Source organism: Hirundo rustica, chromosome 5 (assembly GCF_015227805.2).
Source record: "Hirundo rustica isolate bHirRus1 chromosome 5, bHirRus1.pri.v3, whole genome shotgun sequence".
NCBI classification, from domain to species: Eukaryota; Metazoa; Chordata; class Aves; order Passeriformes; family Hirundinidae; genus Hirundo; species Hirundo rustica.
The window spans coordinates 23159177-23176700 of record NC_053454.1 but is presented as its reverse complement, the minus strand read 5'-3'; the positions used below and the strand labels follow the sequence as shown (position 1 = coordinate 23176700).

Below are 17524 nucleotides of genomic sequence, written 5' to 3'. Positions count from 1 at the left end.
CCTGGACACTATAGTGATTAAAGTTTGTGTTTGAAAGACAGAACTGGTTTTTTATATGTTGTTGCTTTGAGACATGAGTAATTAAAGCCAGACCTCCCAAGCCCAGTATCTAGGCACCCATACAGTCTTCAAAGGCTCTTGAGCATGCTTAGTTCCTACTTATCTCAGTGTGAATTTGACAGACAAGGACTGGAGGATTTAAAATCATTATAGCAGGCTGATCTATGACTAACACAACTTATTAAGTCTGCTTTTCTACAATACCACTGTAGGAATGCAGAGCAATTCCAGCTTTAGTCCAGGTTCCCAGCAACACCCATCCTCCCAACCTTTGTCCCTCTCTCGTGCTCCTCTCTGCACCCTGTCCTGCAGGCTGTGTGGCTGCTGAGGGCCGTGGGTGCCATTACCTGCATGTTGTACAGCCCTGCTGGCCACTGCGTCCCCAAACAGCACTGGGGAAAAGCTCACCTCTGACTGCTTTCCCTCAGCTTCATATAAACATAAGCTTGGAGTTAATCCTGGTTTTCTCAAGGCTGCGTGAACTCTCTGAGACCTCTCTCCACCCATGAGAGGTTTGGCTGCACCTGGTGCAGAGATCCACAAGTGGGAATGTGGAGATGAAAGACTGGTAGATATGTCACGAGTTTGTAGGCCCTGCAGGGGCAGGGTGTGGGACCATTTTTAGGAAACCAGGATGGGAACACCACACATTCAGAAAAAAGGAAGAGCATGCAAGTGTTAGGATGTGCAAACAGGGAAATTAACTCAGGCAAAGACAATGCCTCTATTATTGCTTGTTTGCTCAGTTACAGCAGCAAACGTCGTTTGTCTTCTGTGCCAAAATGCACTCTCTCCTCTTCCAAATTTTACGGTAGTTTCTATGCGTGTGCTTTCAGTGTCACAGCAGCTTTACTGCCGGAGCACCTGCCATAAGCCAGAGTGGCTTTAGTCTTTTAACCACGAACTACTGCTGGACTTTGTTCGTTTTGGCGTGCTAACCTTTGGCCAGCTGAAGTAGGAGAGAAACTGGCTGCTCTTGGCGAAACACGGTCACAGTGTACCCAGGGAGGAACCTTTTGTAAAGTGCCCTTTAATCAGCTCGTCATCATTAGGGGTTGTAATGATTTAGGTTTCGTCGATAGTTTCAGTAAAAGAGCATCTGAGAGCACGAGGTGTGTCCTGCTGCTTCTCTGTGACCTCCAAAGTCCCTGGCAGAGGACAGCTGGGTGCTGGGGACACAACATTGACAGAGGCACCGGGTGCGTGACAGCTTAGCAGGGCACGAAGCTCCTTCTGCCAGCCAGCCAAGGAACGACCAGTAGGTTAGTAACCATAGCCTATGGCAATATTGCGGTCGTGGTTATATGTCCTATGGTATTTCGAAGGGGTTCAGGCTGTGTCAAAGGGAGCCTGGACAGCGAGGGACCTGTTTCTGTCTCTTGGGAAGTAGTAGATGCCCCAAAACGCAATGTACACTGAGGAGGTGGTTATGGAAAACCTTGTTTTACAAATCTGTCTTCTTAGTGTTCACTAAATGCAAGAGACTGTCTTATGCTTTAGATAGGAAAGTTGATCCTTTTGGGAAGCTGACTATGCTCTGAGCATGACTGAGAATCCCTGTTAGAAACAGGCAGTCACAGCGGAGGCTCCTCTTCTTCCAGGTCTCCAGTGTCCTATGACATAGCATGGACAGCAACCCTCATGCTGTGCTCTCCAAGTGCTCTTTTAATGTTATGTTTCATCTTCTAAGGTGATTAATAACTGACCAAAAGTAACCTTTTCAAGAGTATAAAATGCTTTTTTTCCTGAGTAAATCACAAAGACAAAATATTACATTTTTTCCTCTCCAAAATGATGTACCTCAGTAACTGAGTACAGAAATTACTTTTCCTTTGTTGGAATCATCAAGGCAATTTTAATCCACTTAGATTTCATTTCTAGCAATAATTGTTCCCAAAAGAATTGAGAGTTTCCAAAGAAAAGCAGTTTAAAGCCTCAGGATAACATTGCTACTCTTCATCGATCTTGCAGTACATCTTCAGGAAATAACTTTGCTTTACTTTTCAAAGGCCAGAGATTACAACAAGGCAAAACTCACCACCTGATAGCTTTATTTGCATTTTCTGGAATGTGCTCTCTTGTACATACCACAAGGTTCACACCATGAAACATATGAGAAGTCAAATTAAAGCACTGATGTGACATAGTTCATGTCAGGCACGATGATGTGGCACCCAGAGGGTATTGGCTCCATTCAAATAAACTTACACACTGACAAAATTTCAACCACCTCTTCACATGCTCCTCTGAATATAAAGAGAACAAATACTTTCCTCTACAGATAGAAAATTCAGCCCTCAGAGGTGACGTGAAAGTCTAAGTATTTGGACAGATGGCAATCTGGTGGTTGCCACATTAATCTATGTGCTAGATAACAATATTTATATTCAGGCATTCTGTGCTAATCTTTTGGAATACTCACCAATGAGATAGCAGGAAGGACAATGTCCTCATGCATACGTCTCTGCCTACCTCCTTGGGTTCTCTGAAGACAGCACACAGCCCTACAAAGGTCACATTTCCACCATTTTAACATGCATAGAGACTGTTGCAGCTCTTTCTCTGGATATTTGGTAAAATGCTTACTTTGAAGATGTAATCTATACATATTCCCACCAACTAAATGTGCTTCCTTTAGGAGTGAGTTTACCTTGCTTATTTTTAAGAAAGGCCAAGTCACTAACCTTTTAAAGTTCCTGAGAAGTTTGGTTTTTTGGGTTTTTTTTGCCAAGAAAAGGAGTATCTCTGCCTACTTAGTGCCATTTGTCACTCATTTAAAACACTGACAAGCAGCAATTTCCTGTTTAATTGTAGATGCATTATTGCAAATAGCTTACATCTCAGGTGCATGGTGAGCCTTATTTCTGCCCCATAGCTGAGAACAGTTGATCACACGGATCGTATCTCTTCTAACAAATAAAACATGCTGGGATGTTTCCCCTGAACCCAAAGACAGCACAGCAGACAACTTTTTAGACGAAGCCTTCTCCTTCCCCCCGCCCCCCCAAAACAAAGTGGCCTCAACCACAGGGCCTAGCTTAGGCAGTCTTAGTGTATACATCTCAGATTTCCTCTCTTCCCTGCAGAAGAGAAGTCTGAGAGAGAAACACAGCAGAGCTGAGTATTGCTCAGAAGAACTCATTTTGTGCCTCCAGCCCCTCCTTTAGCCAAAGTAAAAGTGTCTCCCTGTCTCAGGACCATTTCAATGTAGCTTCCAAGTCTGAACTTAAGGATTTAGTTACTGACAGTTTGGAAATGTCCTCTTGAAAATACAAACCTTCTCTTAGAGATAGAAAGTGTGGGGCTTAGCTTCTTCCGGAATGAGACATACCTCCTGCTTAGGTGTTGTCAATGGCTCAAGAGTGGCAGAGCCTGGATCATTGTAGAGATATTTTCTTTACCAAGAAAAGAAAAGAGCAATTTGGCTAGTGGATTTAATAATTACAGCCATTCAGACCATTCTTTTCACTCCTAAATATTTTAAGCTATTACGGTCCTTGAAATCACAGACACTGCCTGGTTTATCTTGTCAAATATCTATTGAGGTAAGTTATGCCAACAGCACTCAGATTTTTCTTTGAGAAAGAAGAGTTTTATAGCAGAAGTGTAGCTCTGTAAAAAAATCACCTCACTGCGATTATTGAGAGCTGCCCATTAACACAGCCTTTGAGCATTTTCAAGGTTAATTAGACTGGCTCTACGCCACAGGGTGACCTGGGCAGCTCAGTCAGTCAGGGGGAGAGCCCCTGAGAGCATGAGAGCCTCACACCAGCAGTGGGCCCCTGCCCAGGTGCAGCTGCAGAGGTGAAAGTGCCCTTTTACTATCTGAGCATGTTTGGTTAAGGCGGGCATTTTTACCACAAGGTTGCAAAGTTTCTTTCAAGAGTTGCTAATGTTACACTTCTGTTTGTGTGCTGGGCAAGTGGCTTGGTAGAGATGTAGCTCTAGGACTAGCCTGTGCTGTAGATACGTTGGATGGAATAGCAGGCAAATCCATCCTGTTTCCTACACTGCAGGACATCTTAGACTGGCAACATAGCCCAACTCACCCCAAAAGAGTGGCTCAAGAGCAGCATGCCTGCAGCTTGTTTCTGGTGCCATGCTGGCTGCTGAGAAGAAAGCTCAGCTGGAGGCAGGTTTGCAGCCCCGGCCTTGCCTGCCCAGAGGGGAGAGGAGCAGTGGAGAGGAGCGGACAGGATGCAGATGCTGGCAGAGTGCTGGGCTGAGGTTAAGCAAGGCAAGGGCACGTGACAGAATGAATAAATCTGTGCTGGACCACATGGACAAAATCTGCCATGCGATGAGCCAAGAGGTGTGACCCCACTCCTGCCTCATGGCAGCACCCACCACTGATGAATCAGTCACAGCACATTCCTTCCTTGTGAAGTCCCATCACAGGTGCTCTAATAAGCATGGGGCTGGTATAAAGGTCAGTCTGCTTAATGCAGACTCCTCTGGTAAGGATGTCTTTGCTGTGCATGCCAGTTCAGACTCTGCCAACATCATCAAAAGCTGCTTTTTCAAATCCTGATAGTAAATAAATTTCTGAGAAATGGAAGTTGTGGACAAGTAATAAAATATAAGAGACATTGGAGTTAATGGATATTGTAAATTCCCCAGCAGATCACTCAGTCTCTTGTAGTTTAAAATTTTTCTTCTATTTCCTGGGAGGCAGAAAAATAAATTTGCCTTCCTAAAGGAAACTGTGTCAGTTTTCTTATTGGATAACCTCTTTTTACACACAATTTCCGTGTGATGCTTATTGTTTCATTTTCAATAATACATTAAGAATGAAAATGGAAAGGATTATGCCCTGATCAAAGATGATATCTCTTGACTGGAGGAAGACTTTTTCCTTTAATATACTTATATTCTACTGTGAGCTGTAAAAAAGCAGAACAATTACTGGAAGAGACTCTGTGTGCTAACCACATTCTTTTTCATACCCTGATTCTGAAAGCCACATGTAAATATGTGTTTGGAGGTCTTTATTTTCCTTCTTGTGAACATGTATTACAAATCCCCGTGGTTTTCATTGCAAAAAGGCCCTGGAAGGAACCAGCAAAAATGTGGTTTGCCAGTAACCTTTTAATTATCAAAATTGGTTAGTACATGGATGGCTTGTGCTGGTTGGATATCCCTGCTAGCCACAGGAGGTGGCCATTGGGAACCTTTCTGTGACCTATTGAGCTCACACTACTGTGAGCCCTCCTTCCTTGTTTCCTCCAGGACCTTCAGCCCCTCAATAGCTGCAGTGCTAAAATTTATCAGCTGCGTACAAACTTACAAAGAGTTGCAATTGCTCTTCTACTCTCTGGTCTCCCTGGATGATTCAGTGAGTTCCTTGGTGTTATAGGAAGGCTGTAATTTCCCCACTGTGGAATCTAATTGGCCTCCTCAGAGGAGGAGCTGTGATGTGAAACTAGATTCAGCAGGTTTTAAAAGAATTCCTTCCCCTCTTTTCCCATGAATTTGCTCAATGCTGGTGACCTGACAAATGCTTTAAGCAGCAATGCTGGCAGAGGGACAGGTCCCACCCTCTTTTACCCCTCTGCCAGCACAGGTGCTCAGGTGGTGTGGGTGGGTGCATGGTGCAGCAGCACAAACGCTTGTGGCGGCACATGCAGAGGCTGCAGTAAGGATGGAGTGGTACCCTGTGTAGTGCCAGTTCAACCTGTTGGTGAAGCTGTGGTGTGAAGGAGTGGTCTGGAGCAGCCACATCGGGCTAGCGAGGGCAAACCCTTTTTCCTGTGGAGTGTTTGATTTATGCTGCATCTGAAAGAAAATTATTGAATTAACCTCCCTTGTAGATATGTCTATCCTGTATTAAGAACCCACCCTGTATTTATTTTAATGGAAAGCAAACATACCACAGAAATGTAATGGCTATAGCTATATAAAAACCCCCAACTTTTGTTTTGCTGGTTTCTTTCTTTTTTGTGTGCTAATTAAAATCTATTACACTCCATGGGTTTATTCATTATCTGTCTTCTTATATTTTGGAACCTAAAGCCTGCTTTCAGTTTAAATTAAAAAAAATTCTACATGGTGAAACTGAGCCGGACTGTTACAGTGATCCTCTGTGCTGACTTTCATTGCAGAATGACAATAAAATAGATTTTTGCTAAAAATAGAACAAATCCTTTACCTAGTGACCGTAAAGGTTATCACAGCAAATACCACTGCCCATGAACCAGAGAAGCCTGAGACTAAGAAACAAAACTGGAAAGCCCAAGGTGTCCTTGGCCACATTTCCCTCAGCTGGTACTCCACCTTCAGGTCTGTGACTTTGTCATCTCCCTGGTGGGACTAAGGCATGTGGCTGGCCCGCAGAGCAGATGGGAAGTCCATCTTTATAAAGGCAGTTCTCTGTGATGTGGCAAGGTAAAGATCAAAATATTGACATTGGTTATGCGTAGAAGCAGCTTGGGTGTGAGAGGACTTGGAGAGCTGTACTCGTTCCTGTGGGCCTGACATTTCTAAGTCTGAAGAGCTTTTAGCCTGCTAGCAGCGCTAACTGCTTCCCAAGGGAAAAGTTCTCGAGAAAGCTTCTTCTCAAGACAATCTTGGCAAAACAACTCTCCTTTCCCAAAACAGTCTTTTTCCAAGCGGTGTGTTGCTGTTTCTCCAGTTTAACCAATAGAATAGAGATGTGTCATTCCTATTCACCAATCATGTTAAGTCTGTATCAGAACACCTTATAAAAGGTGGTAAGAATTAGACAATAAAGCCTTCTATACTCTTTGCCTTCTGAAATACTTGGAGTCTTTCATTTTTCTTTCGTGTTCTACAGCAACAGATTCCAGATTTTATGTTCTCTGAACGATATCCCCACGTTTTGGTCTGCAATAGTTTAGGAAAGTCAGGAAATTACAAAGTCTGGTGTATTAACTTACACTGTATAAGAACAGGTGTAAAATATCATGTTATTAATTTAAATAAAGTGGTGTTGTCCCTTTAAACACTCAAATAGGCAATAAAATTGTTCTATAAACATGTGGGAACCTGTTCCACCAGAGTGGCTTTGTTAAAAAGAGAAGGAAATTATAGAAAAGGGAAAAGAAAATACTGTTTGTTGCATTATGAGATTCCAATTTTTGTGGCTGTATTGTGACTGATACTGGGTTTATGTGTGAATATACTGATCAAGACTTTCTGAGACTGAGATCAGAGACCTTGTCGGTCACTCTTAGATTCATGTGTCCTTTCAGTGAAATATTTGGCGCATTCCATTCTCATTCTACTGCAGTCTCTCAGTTGTTTTTGAAGACCAAACAGAACCATAAAGACCAACCATAGCTCACTCCTTACTCTTCCTTCTCATTTCACTAATTCACATGTCTGTACTGTCACATAATGCTAAGTTTCTATCATGAAATATCTCCTGGAAACCTATTTACTACCATGATCACAAAAATACTCACTCTTATCCAGACAACGACATCTCGCCAATAAAATGAGCCTGTGGTCAGCCTATGGATCTCCCAAAGCATTTGGATTTGATCTTTTTAAGAATCTTAGAAGGCAGATCCAATGCTTCATGAGTGCTAGTCATCACAGTGAGGAGCCTGGTGCACTCCATCTGTAAAGGCCATTTGACATGTCTGCTTATAGAAGAGAGACAGCTGAGGGGAAGCTGTCTCTCCTTGGAAGAGTCTGCACCAGCTCCTTGGAAGTCTCTTCTGCATCAGGGAGAAGGTCCCCATTCACAGGCATTATCATATTCCAATGAATGTCACTTCTTTCTTCTAATTTCCAGCCTTTTCTATCACTGTATTCAGGGGAATAATTATTTAGGAAAAAATCCTTCACCTGCAATCCCACTACAGGAAAGAATAAAAGGCAATGGAAGGTTTAAGTGAAACAGGGGCATGGACTGGTCTGGACTGTTCCCTTTCACATCTCTTAGGATTTAGTCCCTGCTTCACTGTCAATAATTAAAATGACAAAACAACTAAATATATATGCTGTTATTGTAACAGTGGGTGTGTTTTATCCATTGTAGTCAGATGTACATTAGGAAAGGAGTGCTTGTATTTTTACCCTAGAGCAATGGCTGCTGTATGAAGAGAAGAACATGTTGTGTATATACAGTGCATCCTCCCTGCTGCTTACATGGCTCTGCTCTTAACACTTTTCCACTCTTCCTTACACACCATCATAAAATGGTATATAAAGAGTCATGCAATTATGACATGTAATTATGAACACACTGGTTTTGAAGTCAAAGGAAACCAGGTGTTTAATGTCAGGGAAAGCTGGGAGACACACTACAGAATTCTGCCCAGACTTCTAAAGTACCTTATAAAAGCACAGTCTGCAGGAAAAATTAATATATATTTTTTAATTCTGACACTGGGAATAATAACAATTCAGAATACCCAGCAACAGACGATCCATTGATGATCCTTGCTTTAAGCAATAATGGGAAAATAACTTTGAAACTAACAACAGGATGCAGCTAAAAGTGAACATATGAAATTAAAGCCAAGAATTCAAGAGGCCTCCCTACATGATCCTAATTGACACAGCATTTGAACAGCCTTCTAAAAATGAGTCCATCAGCTCACTAGCATCAGTGCTTTTTCACTTACACCAGAATAGTCTTCTCTGGGAGTTCAAGTACACACACAACTGCAGCTGACAGGATTCACTTTACAATACTCTTAGCTATAAGTTTGGTTGGTTTGCCAACAGAAAAATATGAAGTAAGAGAAAGACACTGAATTTTAAAAATCAATTAATTTGATGAAGTTTTGCAAATTCATAACTGCTGATGTTTTATACTCACTTTCTTATAGAAATCAGTGGGATTGAGGCATGGATGTTGTTTTGGCAGAATCTCCTAGGTTTTATCCCCAGGTTTGATACTGATTTTTCCCATAGTCTTGGGTAAACCATTTACATTTCCATGCTGCAGCTTCCCTGCCTGCAGGGCAGTACCTGCGTCTCTGCAGCTCTTGTAGCTAATGGGTTAACATTTGCAGGGATGAATTCTGAAGATGAAAGACTTGCACAGTAGACTTGGGCTGCCAGTGCTCAGGGACCAGGATCCAGGCTCCAGGTGTGTTTGTACAGTGGCTAACACACCACAGCCCCAGTACAGTGGATAAACAAGTGTAAAAATCCAGAGCAGAGTGATTGCAATCACTCAGTGTATTGCAGTGTAAGTAGAACAGCTCTCCTTCCTGTTTGCTTTCAGAAACCGCCACAAAGATGCTTCTTTTGCCAGCCTTTGCCATCCTCCACATTTTTGTCTCTTAGAGCCTTCTAATATTAGAGCACTTATCTCTACACCCACTGACTCCCCTACCCCTCTTCTCTATTGACCAGCCTCTGCCTTGGCAATATAAGGTTGTTTGTTAAGTTTTACGTGCCCAGACTAAAGGACTCAGAGGACAAGAATAAATTATTATGTGGGACCATCTCAAACAAACCGATAGTGCTTCCTCTGCAGAATATACTTGTATTTATGGTTTGTCACTGAGAGGTTACGACACTTTTCTTTGTATATGTGGATGCCCTGAGATTGTTGCTTGTGTGCTGTTTGGATGCAAGTTTGGACCAAGCTTTCTTTTAGGGGTGGGAAAAAAACAGTAGAAAAGGAGAGAAAAAAGAAAAGAATGGTTATGCTGGTAAAAAGCATCTGGGAAAGGACTGAAAACTGTAGTTGTTTTGCTACTGCGATATGCTGCTTACTTTTCGCCTTCTTCAGGCTGTCTCCTTTCCCAGAAATTCGCCATCTCCCAAGGTATGCCCTGCTCCCTCTTCTCCTGCCGGCTGGTTGTGCGCACTGCTTGCCAACTGGGCAAATCTATCATCCAGAGAGTGTTTCGGAGCGGTTCCTCCTCTTGGCTGCTTGAGAAGGTGTGTTGTTTGCTTTGCCTAAGTGCTCCCAGGGCCTAATGCTCCGTTGTTATGTACAGACCATTTCTACTGTCATGAATCATGTTTTACCACCCCTGTGCTTTTACTTCTGCACCAGGTGCTTTTTTTCCTTTTGAGCAAACACGTTGGAGTTTCCGTGTTTACTGCTGACACAGTGCATGTCGGGTACACGGCATAGGCTGAGTTATTCCTGCCGTCCCACCGCCGACATGATCAGTAAATCTGCTTCTCACTCCAGGAGCCACAGACCCTTTGTTTTTCGTACAACCAAAGGTAAATTGATTCAGTACAGCCTGAAATAGTTTTGCCAGACGCACATAAAGCAAAAAAAAAAAGAAAATTTCACTGAAAAAGCCTCATGCAGTCAAGCAAAATATGCCCTTTTCTTATCTTATCTGTTGTGAGTAACCCAAGCTATTTGCACAACGCCTTGTGCTAGGAAGGAGTTGTTTGTACATGTTTCACTCTTTTTTTTCCCAAGTTTTGAATTTTGAATGAAATCTTCCTCTTCAAATTCTTTTTACTTGCAAAAAATGTTGCAGTTTTTCTTTCCTAGGCTTCCTTGAAGGTTGGACCCAGCCCTCCCTCCAAAGATCCCTTCGTTGCAGATAGTTTTCTATTAATCTTCAAACCACTGTGGAGAGCTCTCTGTGTCTGGCAGCACTAACATCCCCTCTCCCTCCCGTCCCACCCACTTAGCCTCAGCCTAAGAGCCCTTAACAAATGACTCCCAAGGAATTTAAATGGCTAACGCTCGCTGGCCAATAAAGAGATGCATAAACTCTATAACCAGGTTGCACAGCTCTTGCCATTAGGAAGAAAGGTTGCTCGGGCAAAGGCGTGAGTCCCCTTAACCTGTTGCACTTCGATCGCAGGAGCGGCGAGGTAAGGGACATCTTGTTTGCTCTGCAGAGCTTTTTATCAGGTTTTCATTTATCAGGGAGTTGAGACCAAAAGCATGTCATCACCAAGGTATGGGCTCAGGGGTTTGCCTTCCTTTAGAGGGTCCTAAGGGGTTGTTTGAGAATTAAGCAACTGCTTGTAAAATTAAACTGTGAGATCAACGTGTGAATATCTAAAAGAATTTGTATAGCAAATACCAAAACGAATGTCAGAACAATGAATGCTAAACCACTGATATTTTAGACAGAAGAAAACAAAATCATGTTTAAGATATCATGTTAAGATATCTTTTCTGCTATCTTAAATTAATGAAGTAAAAGCCAATTGCAACTGCTTGACATTGTGTTTTCAATCAGTCTGTCTCTGCCATTGTTTGTGCCAGCCGGTATTTTGTTCTGCTTTTTCAAGAGATTGACGTAAAAAATCAAACTTTAAATGTGGATTAGCAGCTTTTGTGCAGAATTTGAGGCTTGTAAATTGAAGGTGGCTAGGAAGGTTTAAGGAAACACGGTGTATATTCAAGTATTATTAATATAAATGAATCTCTTTAGTGCATACTGAAATCTGTGTACTTAAAATTTGATAGCATTTAAAGAAAGTCAGCTTTGATATTATTCTATTCATATTCTACTTGAGCAGCATGTGAAATGGATAAAACTTGTATATGACATTGGACACGTGACATTAATCTGTTCGCCCTTATTTATTTAATTATTAATTTATAGCTTTATTGGGGTCAGTGCTGATAACACTAGTGAAGTTTGAACTTAAACCAGGAAAAAAAATAAATGTAGTTGTTGAAAGCAAGGTTGAATCAAAACAAGTTACAAAAATGCTAATTTACATGTGGACCAGATGCAGAAGCTGCATATAATGGTGTCCTGTCCTGAGCCAGGTGTGATTGAAACCGTGATTCAAAATGTTTCTGTAAAGCACTCACTCTCCCTTTGCACGTCTGAGGTTGCCATGGATGACAGCCTGTGCTCAGAACTATTGAGGGATGTCACGACAAATGTTGCTGCCATCCCCTGAAGTGCTCCATGGCCTGGCAGACTGGGTTGCAGAAAGGACATCTTTTTCAATTGTATTATCACAGCTGATCTCTGAAGGCCTTCACACCCAGTGCAGTCTGCAGATGGTGTTAGCTGATGGTGTTGCACCAAAGACCTTGCCAGTGTGTATAAGAATTGAGAGAGGTTTTTAATTAAATTGACACAGTTAATCCAACAGCATTTCAAAACATGTCCTTTATGTTTGTCAAGACAAGACCACATGACTGTTTGTCAAGAACTTGTAATGTTGTTGATTATTTTTCCATGGATTTCTCATATAGCACTATATAACCAAGATTAGATAATATGTTGCATAAAATAAAGTTAACAAAGGAGTCACCATTTTGCTACTCTTTTTAATAGTTTTCATTCATTTCTGCATTTCAGTTCCAGTCTTTGCTGAAGAAATTATATTGAATCAAATGATCCTTGTCTTCTTTCTTCAGCTTCTAATTAAAAAAAGAAATAATCTCACTTAAGGTCAACAAAAGGTGAATTTCAAATTATATGTCTCAAACCCCTCTCCTTTTCTGGAGTGAACAGAAGTTTCATTTCAAAACCACAGGTATTTCCAAGTGAGGTGTAATTTCAGTAGACTTAAATTGTCTTAAATTAACCCAGCACAGTATAGTTGCCCCCTGAGAGAGTTCTTGCCTTGTTAAACATTTTTTTTAATTTATAATATTAACACTGGGCACAGGTAACAAGTGCTGAAAATCTCTTCCTTGTACTTGTAAACCTTGTTTCTCAATTCTCCGACCCAAGGTTCAAAGGTCTGTACAAACTTCTTAAACCGGAGGTCAGGTACAAATTGCTGCCCTTTGCAGCTCCTTTCTGCCGATATGACAGAATTTCACAGGAAAGACGATTGGCTTCCAGCCCCCACTCCTCTGTGCACAGGCAGCACCAGGCAGTTAAAATGGTGATATGTACAAGTCAGCCATTGGTACCTGAGTTTAATTAATAACTAACTGGGTTTCAGTGGTACAAGGTGCATATTATAAAAAGGGTCAAATGTCAGTGCACAAAGGAAAAAAAAAAAAAAAAAGGACAAAACCCCAGCTACTGACTAAGCCAAATACTTTGAGTTTAATGTACTTTCAGCAGCGAACATTCACATCCCAACTGTGGTTTGCTTTATGCTGATTTTCATTTCAGTGACCTGGAGGGGAGGGAACACGCTGAGCCACTTTCAGCTTTCCCTGGAATCTCTGCCTCCTGCTGAAAGCAGGGTTGCAGGTTGGGCCCCCTGTTGTTGCAGTACTCACGTGGTTTACACAAGCTTAGAATGTTGCAATAAAAGTAGTGCATGGGATTAGGGTAAACTGAAAATCTGACGCTATTTTTATTGTAATAAATTTTACTGAGCAAGGAGCCTTTATATGAACGGGCAGGATGTGTTATATTTCACCTTGAGATCTCCAGGAGAGTTAGAAGAAAAATTTTGATCAGAAAAGCTGAAAAGACAGCTGTAAGTTATGAACTTTTTAAGATACTATTGGTTGCACTGCAGAGTGGAACATATTACTGTAATGTTTATGTAGACAGACAGATAGATAGTGTCCTGTGTTATAAAAACAAAGAAGCACGTGCACACATATCCCTGCACCACACAGTTCAGCAAAGCCTTTGACAGACATTTTCAATGATTGAATTAAATCACCATGTTCATATATAAGATTTTTCTTCAGAGGGACAAGAAGTGAAATAAGTGAATATGTTATCTTTCCTGTGTAATGATTAACAGATGAGTCTAGTTCTGGTTTTGTTTTTCAGTTGCAGAACATTGTTTCTCCTGTCGTTCTTAAGGCAAAAGCTTGTGAGCTTTTAGTCCATCCTGAATGAAACTCTTCTCCCTTTCCAAGCAGAATGCTCTCTAAAGCAGACAGTTAATGAGGAGTACACACTTACCTGTATCAGCATCTCTGCAGAGAACAGTGTTTAATTGCATTTTTGGTAAAGAAACACTGCAAAAACTTTCCTATCCAGTACAGTTCATCCAGAATAGGGAAGACTACACTGAAATTTATATATCTTGTGTATTTCTGCCTGATCATGGTAATGATAAATTTTATTGAAAGACTAGATTGAAATATGGGAATTTGGGGAGAAAGGAATGGTTGTGCTGTTTCCTGATTTAGACAGCTGATAATAGTGATTACACAAACCAAGTCTCATCTTCTCAGTTTTCCTCAACATGTTCCTCAATATATTGCAGGGTAATAACTTCAGCCTCAGCCCATAACAAGTCCTATCAAAACAGGTGAGCTATGAATCAACTGAGGTGGGTAAAAGATGGAGCTGGGGCAAACAGGATAACACAGGGGTTACACAACTTGTTGGACGAAGTTCTGAATGACTTGCAGAAAAGCGCATTATAAAATAAGGGAGGAGACTGGGTTTTGCTTACCTAAACTTCCCTCAGAAGTAGTTTAAGTTGAGGTGGCTGGTTTGGCACTGCAGTAGCATATAAACACTCAAGAAACACACATTGCATTGGCAGGATTCACACTGCAGAAGCAGGGTCATGTCAGTAGGATGCTGTAGGTGTTGGTGCTGTGATAGAGCAATAACTTTTTCATCAGTATGGGTTCATTCTTGCCATGGTTTAAAACCATACATTCATGAACACATTTTGACTTGTGATCATCAAAAAGCCATGGCAGGAAACAAAGCTATGCTCAGAACAATTTTCTTGCTTTATTATTTGAAATATCATTACTCACATCTCATTGAATATAATTTTTGCAATTTTTAAGCAGGAGATCAGGTCATTGAGGGACCTTCCTCCTGGGAATGTTCACAATTAGGCATGGATAGTGCTTACATATAATGCAAGTGGACCACACACAAGATTAAATAAACCGTAGAAAGATGCAGAGAGGGTTGATAACAAAATAGCCAGGACTTTTGCACAATGCAAGGTGACTTTATTTTGTATGGGAATCATAATTTTAGCTTAGTTTTTAAAATTGTACATAAAATTGCTGTGAGGTAAGATTGATAGGCTAAGGGAACAGGTATAATATAGTTAAAGAAAGTAGATCCGTGATTGTTATTTTTCTAATGATAATGGTGATAGTAAGAAGTTTAACCTTCAAATCCTAGTTTGAAGCTGTAGCCAGTTGTTGACTGTACAAATTCCTTGCTGAGTTATCTGATTAGCATTGAAGTTTTAACCTGGGAAATTCCAGGATGTTAATTTACAGAATAATTTCAGGTGTTTTCCTCCTAAAAAGAAGCAAGAAGCAAATAACAGGTTTCTAGTAATTTTGTTACCATTTTTTAAGCCAAATGTGTTGCTTTTGATTGGTGCCTGGGGAACATAACCTGTCCCTGCTAGAACTTTAAAGCAGGATTTTCTGCAGGGCTCCTCCCTATCTTAAATACATCCCTCTTGCAACCATTAGAGTCTCATAACTGATGTCAGGGGAGTAGTGCTAGGTATGAGTACTGTTAGAAACATCACACTTTATTTTCTGTTTCTTTCTTTGAACCCGATACAATCAAAAGTCAAAGTCAACAGATTTTGGTGAGTTTTAAATGGAACCAACAATTTTTAATGTGTTTAGCCCCTTAAGACAAACTAAAGCAACTGAAAGCCATGCACAGACCCACTCTGCAGTAAATCCACCCTGAAAACTGCTTTTCAGGCCCTGAACATTAACTTGCCCCCTATGAAGTGAACATAACTAACTGACCAGAATAAAATTGAAGTTTAAGCATTAAATATGAATTTTTGCAATGAAATCAATGCTCAGAACTCTGATGATAGTGTCTAGATTAGAATGCCAATTGTCACCATAGCAGAAGAAGAAATTTCGTAAAATCAGAGAATCTTTAGTTTGGAAAACACCTCTAAGATCATTGAGTCCAACCATTAGCTGAACACTGCCAATTCCGCCGCTAAACCACGTCCCTAAGTGCCACATCTACGTGTCTTTTAAATACCTCTGGAGATGGTGACTCCACCACAACCCTGAGCAGCCTGCTCCAGTGCTTGACAGCCCTTTTGATGAAGAAATCATTCTTTCCCTGGTGCAACTTGAGGCTGTTTCCTTTTGTCCTAATTTCAGCAGCTAGCCTCAGGATTTAGTAGGCTGGTTTTATCCTACCTCTCAGGCAGTGTTGCTCTCTATATTTAAGTATAGCATTTCTAGCAGGCAGAGAGCATCTGCTTGTACATGTTCTTGTCTGAACATATGTGGGAAATATGCAGTGCAGCAAGTGCTGCTCCTTGCACATCTCATTGTGTTCCATGCAGCACCTGAGCCAAAATGTTCCAGACCCTGGCTGGAGAGGGACGAGTTTGATGACCCAATTGAGGAATGCAGCTGATGAGGAGAATGAGCAGTCCTTTAGCTGGCAGCAGGCTAAATTGCACAGCAGACAGACTTGTCATTGTCAATGATCTCTGAGGTTACTTTCTTCCAAGCTGCTCATCACAAGCTACTCATCAAGTCCCTTGCCAGTCGTTGCTCCTGCCCCTTCAGGTCTGCTGACAGTTCGCCGCTTTTTCCACAGTTTTGCCAAAATGGTCCAGATTAAGAAAATTCACCTTTTCAAAACGTTTCGCCTAGCCTGGGAGAACTTCTTCACTTAGTTTAGCAGCAGGTAAAGAAATTGTCATGGCCTGTTGGCCTCAGGTACTGCTTTTTGTACAAAGGTGAAGGCATCATCCATCCCAAGTAACCTTCCCTTTCCTGCCTGGAAGACCTTCAGCAAAGGGCCTTGGCCAAAACTGTATTGAAATGCTGCACTCTCTTGCACTGACCCAGCACAAGTTTCAGATTTGGACACCTGCAATTCATTAGTGGCAGAATGTAGGAAATCAAGTGTGATGCAATTCCTGTGGATCCCCACAGTGGCCCTGGATCCTGCAGTTGAGCATGCCATGGATAAACTTTGGCAACATTCTCAAAGACACCTGCTTTGTTCAGCTCATTTATGAAAATAATGAGGAGGAAAAGAGTGACAGTCTTGGCAAGAAAGAGCAAAGTGATGTATAATGATACTGTAATTATCTTTAAACAGGGAGGTAACTTGCATATGACACTTGAAGCAGTGCACGAGTCACTACCTTATTTAGAGTTGATAAGGCCATTGAATTTTTCTGTTCAGCCAATAGATCTCTAAACAGGCAAACTGTGTTTCAGCAGGAGCATTTCAGGAGTGTCTGATGTTTGTGATAAAATTACACAGTTTTTCTTAATAAGCCATTGTTTTTATATGCATTTTATGAATATAAAGTTGGCATGAGAAAAGAGTCAGGATTTGAAAATAAAGAACTTTAATGACAGCTATGCTTTTAGAACTGCTGCCTATCATCATCATCATCAGTATCAACATTTTCCCTCATTATTTCAAGTGAAATACTAGGAAAGTCACATTTAAACCAGTAGCTGTTATCTCCCTCTGCCAGCAGGGCGTATTTGAAATTTCAGCAACCATCTTTCCCTCTGTGGTTTAAAATGCAAAACTGTGGCAGTTTCTTGAAGGAAGCAGTAACTGTGTGGTGTCTGTGAGGACACACCCTGTCCTCTCAGTGGAGTTTGTACAGTACAGGGTCTGCAGGTGGGGCGCATGTGTCCCCATCCCTCCCCTGGACACTTATCACAGGG

At 41.4% G+C, this 17524-nt stretch overlaps 1 protein-coding gene across 3 annotated transcripts in view; it reads left to right on the top strand.

The window, feature by feature from the left end:
- RBM47 (RNA binding motif protein 47) overlaps positions 1-17524 on the top strand; it is a 77883-nt gene that overhangs the window by 45904 nt on the left and 14455 nt on the right. Inside the window, exon 1 of one of the 3 annotated variants that reach the window (XM_040064497.2) lies at positions 10786-10833. The exons of the other annotated variants lie outside the window; for them this stretch is intronic. The gene's annotated coding sequence lies outside the window, so the exon portion shown is untranslated. Of the gene's footprint in view, positions 1-10785; positions 10834-17524 lie in introns of those variants that run through there. 3 annotated transcript variants of the gene reach the window in all.